Genomic DNA, 6,000 nt, shown 5'->3' with positions numbered 1-6,000 from the left:
CTGTTCTTTATCAAATTACAGTATTGCTTTGCACTGTTGTAACTATATGTCATAATTATGTGTTTTTTGTTAGTTTTTAAGTCAGTTTGTCATGTGTTTTCGTGATATCATTCTGGAAAGAGATTGTATCATTTCTTAATGCATGCATTACTAAATAACAATAAAAGAGGATTGCATGTCCTCATAATCTAATCTAATCATTAAGGACCCCATCACCCAGGTCATGCCTCGTTCTCATTGCTTTCATCAGGAAAGAGGCACAGAAGCCTGAAGACACAAACTCAATGATTCAGGAACAGCTTCTTCCCCTTCGCCTTCTACTTTCTGAATGGAAATTGAACTCATGAACACTACCTCACTACTTTTTTATTTCCTATTTTTTGTGCTACTGATTTAACTATTTAATATATGTATGTATGTAAACGTACTGTATTTCATGGTTTATTTTTCTCTATTATCATGTATTACATTGTACTGCTGCCACAAAGTTAACACATTTCACAATATATGCCGATGATATTAAACCTGATTCTGATTCTGATTCAGGAACAGCCTCTTCTCCTCTGCCGTATGATTTTTGAATAGACACTGAACCCATGAACATTACCTTGCTAATTTTATTTATTGCATGACTTGTTTAATTATATATATATTCCAAATTCCTAATGCCCATAAAGTGATCAAAGGAGGTTTGCACATCCTGACCAGGCACGTTTTAATAAACCGTCCTGTTTTATTTTACCTGAAAGAGAAATTAGCCACATTTTTATCAGCAAGCACATGAGTTAAGAAAGATATTATTTTCTGATGTCCGTGATAATGCAGATTTGTGCTCCCACAGTGGAGCTTGCAAGTGAGCTGAAATGCAATGCAGATAAACTTGCACTTATCCTGAGAGGAACAGTAGTGCCAAGGGAAAAAATAAGAAATAAGAATTTAAACAGGTTCAGGGAAGGTGCTTCTGACAAGATCTGATATAATCTGCATTAAAAAATATTATAAGCAAGCTGGATCTAAGGCACAAACTTGCTTATTCAAGATTTGAAGTTAAGGATAGATTTACAGTACTGGGAAAGTAGAAAAAGTATTTTATGACTCAGATTCAGAATCAGATTTTTATCACTAAGGTTATAAAATGTGTTCCAACATGACCGTCCAGGGCCTCCTCTTGTGCCAAGATGAGGCCACCCTCAGGGTGGAAGAGGAACACCTTATATTTCATCTGGCTATCCTCCAACCTGATGGCATGAATATTGATTTCTCCTTCCAGTAACTGTTTTCCCTCCCCTCTTCTTTTATTCCGCACTCTGGCCTCATACCTCTTCTTACCTGTCTATCACTCCCTCTGGTTCTCCTCTCTCCTATGGTCCACTCTCCTCTCCTAGATGCTTTCCTCTCCAGCCCTTTACCTTTCCTAACCACCTGGCTTCACCTATCACCTAGCTATCCTCCTTCCACACCCCCCACCTTTTTATTCCCCCTTCTTTTTCAGTCCTGAAACCAGGCTTTGGCCCAAAACCTTGACTTTATTTCCATGGGTGCTGCCTAACCTGCTGAATTCCTCCAACATTTTCCGTGTGTTGCTTTGGATTTCCAGTACCTGCAGACTTTCTTGTGTTGATGGAATGTGTTGTTTTGCGGCAGCAGTACAGTACAGTAATAAAAAATAAGCATAAGTTACAATAAGGAATATATATAAATAAATATCTAGTGCAAAAAGAGAAGAAAATAGGTAGTGTTAATGGTTCATGGACCAGAAATCTGATGGCGGTGAGAAAGAAATTGTTCCTAAAACTTTGAGTGTGGTGTCTTCAAGCTCCTGTACCTCCTCCCTGATGGTAATAATGAGAAGGGGGCATGTCCTGGATGATGGGTGTCTTTAAAGATGGATACCGCCTTCCTGAAGCATTGCCTTTTGTATATGTCCTTCACAATGGAGAGGCTAGTACCCATGATGGAGAGGCTCAGTTTAAAACTGTCTGCAGTTTTTTTTCAATTCTGTGCAATGATGCCTCCATACCAGTCAGTGATGCAACCAGGGTCCATTTGTAGAAACTTGCCAGGGTCTTTGTCAACATACCAAATCTGCTCAAACACTGAATGAAGTATAGCTACTGTTGTCCCTTCTCTGTAATTGCATCGATACGTTGGGCCCAGGATAGATCCTCTGAGATGCTGATGACCAGGAGCTTGAAGCTGGTCATCCTTTCCACCACTGACTCCACAATAACAACTGGTGTGTGTCCTCCTGACTTCCCCTTCCTGAAGTCCACAACCAGTTCCTTGGTCTCACTGACACGGACTGCAAGGCTGCTGTGTGACATCACTCAACCAGCTGATCAACCTCACTACGGTAGTCGTGTCATCGGCAAACTTACAGATGGTGTTTGAGCTGTGCCCAGCCACAAAGTCATGGGTATACAGAGTAGGGCAGTGGGCTAAGCACGCATCCTTGGGGTGTGCCAGTGTTGTTTGTCAGCGAGGAGGAGGAGGAGGAAATAAAATCCTGTTTGTAGGGAACTCACAGTAATATCGTCTGCCATTTGAACACTGCAACAGTAATAACTAGCCAGTGTACTGTGGAACATGTGATGTGAACATGAAGAACTGCATGATTGGAAGAGCAACACAGCATATTCTGTCTGGATAACCTTCAACCTAATGGCACGATCATCAATTTCTCCAACCCTTCACCATTTTCTTTTCTTTTCCATTTCCATTTCCATTCTGATTACCCTTTCATCTTCCTCTTTTCCTCATCTGCCCATCACCGCCTTCTGCTGCCCTTCCTACTCCTCTTTCTCCCATAGTCAACTCTTTTCTCCTATCAGATTCCTTTCTCTTCAGTCCTTTCAGAAGAGAGAGACATCCTTTTAGAATGGTGAATCTGTGGAATTCGTTGCCACAGGCAGCTGTGGAGGCCAAGTCTTTATCTACTTAAGGCAGAGGTTGATAGATTCCTGATTGGTCAGGGCATGAAGGGATACGGGGAGAAGGCAGGAGACTGAGGCTGAGAGGAAAATTGGATCAGGCATGATGAAATGGGGAGGCAGACTCGATGGACCAAATGGCCTAATTCTGCTCCTATATCTTATGGCCTGTACCCTTTCCACCTATCACCCATCAGCTTCTTTCTTCACTCTCCCTTGCTCGCTCACCGCCTTCCCCCTCACCTGGTCTGCCCTAAACCTGCCAGCTGGTACTCCTTCCCTTCCCCCTCCTTGTTCCAGCTTCTTCCCCCTTCCTTTCCAGTCCTGATGAAAGGTCTCAGCCCAAAACGCCGACTGTTCATTCCCCTCAATCGATGCTGTTTGTCTTGCTGAGTTCCTCCAGCTATTTGTGTGTGTGTGTGTGTGTGTGTGTTGCTCGGTATTTCAAGCATCTACAGACTCTCTTGTGTTTATAAAAATGAATCTTATGTTATGGTCATGCTGTTGGAGTGACGCAGTAGCACAGCTAGTTGGGTGACCAGGTTCAATCCTCATCTCCACTGCCTCCATGTGGAGTTGCCATTGTCCCTGTGACCATGTGGGTGCCGTCCGGCTGTCTGATTTCCTCCCATGCTCCATGGCAGTTTAACTGGCTGCTCTAAGTTGCTGCTTGTGTGTTGGTGAGCGGTGGAACCTTGGGAGGAGTTGATGGGGATGTGGGAAGAAAAAGATGTGGTTAGTGTAGGATTACTGTAAATGAGGGCTTGATGGCTGTGCAGAATTGATGCAACGAACGACCTGTCTCTGTGCTGTATGACAATACGAACGAGTTCCTTACCCTTTGGTAAATTTTATTCAGTTCGAATGTTCCTGATTGAAGTTTAGATTGGCTTTATATCTCACGTGTACATTGAAACATACAGTGAAATGCGTTGTTTGCATCAAATCAAATTGGCGAGGATTGTGCTCAGCAGCCCGTGAATGTCGCCGTGCTCCCGTCACCAAAACAGCATGTCTGCATCTCACAAACCCTAACCCTCTCGTCTTTGGAATGTGGAAGAAAAACAGGGCACCCACAGGAAACCCCACAGTCATGGAGAGAGCATGCAAACCCCTTACAGACAGCGGCGAGAATTGAACTCCAATCTTACATCACTGGCACTGTTTAGTAGTTGTGCTAACCGCTATTCTACCATGAGAATTCTTCACCTCCAAACTTCCATTTACCCTTGAGAACAGAAACTCCCCGTCATTCATCTGCTTTTAGAAAATCATCAGTGAATATTTGGTGGATTTGAAGTACTCAGGCTCCACCACTGATAACTTGACTGAGTCTTTTGAAGAGGTAACAAAGGTGATTGATGAAGGTAGAACTATGCATGTTGCCTACATCAATTCCAGTAAGACATTTGACAAGGACCTTCATGGTCCTTGAAGAGGATAAGTCTCATTCAGAAGGTTAAGATCCATGGGATCCACACTAAGTTGGCTGTTTGGATTCAGAATAAAACTCTAATTAGGTCTCTGCTGGATTTTTGCCTTAATTTCTGCCCACCCCGTTGTAAGAAGGATGTCGAGGCTTTGTAGAGGTTGCAGAAGTTCTTTACCAAAGGGTCTGTTCCTGTGAAGGTTACAAGTCCCGCCGCTCTGAGCTGCGGACTGTTTCCCCATCACCATGTTTGTTATTTAGAGATACAACAGGGTAACAGACCCTTCTGGCCCATGAGTCTGTACCACCCCACTTGTGCCAATGTGTCCAATTAACCTACTAACCCATACATCTTTGCAATGTGGGGGGACACTGGCGTGGTGTAATTGAATCCAGGTTGTTGACGGTACCGTGCCTCCCCGGTGTTGGGGGGGGGGTGACTCAAAGAAAATGGAAAAAGTACTTCTTAGAAACTGAAGTGGTGGCCATTCTAAATAACCTAGGATTACTGTTGACCACTTGCAAGGTTTGCAGGGATGTGCATCCATCAAAACCATTTCATTTGGGATTGGGAAAGATTTCAAAGGGCTCCAAAGAAGCATGAGACCCTCTGCGCCCTCCCACAGCTCAGGAAATTTGAAAAGTTCATCAAGATCGGAAAGTACCATCGTACTTCCAAATGGGTTTCCTGAAGCCCATTGATCCAGGTGTTAGTGCCCATGACCACATGGAATGAATGGAGCAGCAAGACACAATGACACTGTCACCCGCAACACGTCTGTGGTCAGGTATGGGAAAGAGAAAAGTCCAAGTAATGTACCATTACATCCTGCCAAGAAACTTATAACCATATAACCATATAACAATTACAGCACGGAAACAGGCCATCTCGGCCCTTCTAGTCCGTGACGAACTCTTACTCTCACCTAGTCCCACCGACCTGCACTCAGCCCATAACCCTCCATTCCTTTCCTGTCCATATAGCTGTCCAATTTAACTTTAAATGACAACATCAAACCTGCCTCAACCACTTCTGCTGGAAGCTCGTTCCACACAGCTACCACTCTCTGAGTAAAGAAGTTCCCCCTCATGTTACCCCTGAACTTTTGCCCTTTAACTCTCAACTCATGTCCTCTTGTTTGAATCTCCCCTAATCTCAATGGAAAAAGCCTATCCACGTCAACTCTATCTATCCCCCTCATAATTTTAAACACCTCTATCAGGTCCCCCCTCAACCTTCTACGCTCCAAAAAATAAAGACCTAACTTGTTCAACCTTTCTCTGTAACTTAGGTGATGAAACCCAGGTAACATTCTAGTAAATCTTCTCTGTACTCTCTCTATTTTGTTGACATCTTTCCTATAATTCGGTGACCAAAACTGTACACAATACTCCTAATTTGGCCTCACCAATGCCTTGTACAATTTCAATATTGCATCCCAACTCCTATACTCAATGGTCTGATTTATAAAGGCCAGCATACCAAAAGCTTTCTTCACCACCCTATCCACATGAGATTCCATCTTCAGGGAACTATGCACTATTATTCCTAGATCCCTCTATTCTACTGCATTCTTCAATGCCCTACCATTTATCATGTATGTCCTATTTTGATTAGTCCTACCAAAATGTAACACCTCA

Source organism: Mobula hypostoma, chromosome 23, assembly GCF_963921235.1.
Source record: "Mobula hypostoma chromosome 23, sMobHyp1.1, whole genome shotgun sequence".
Taxonomy (NCBI): Eukaryota; Metazoa; Chordata; class Chondrichthyes; order Myliobatiformes; family Myliobatidae; genus Mobula; species Mobula hypostoma.
The sequence above is the reverse complement of the archived record's forward strand: the minus strand, read 5'-3'. Positions refer to the sequence as shown.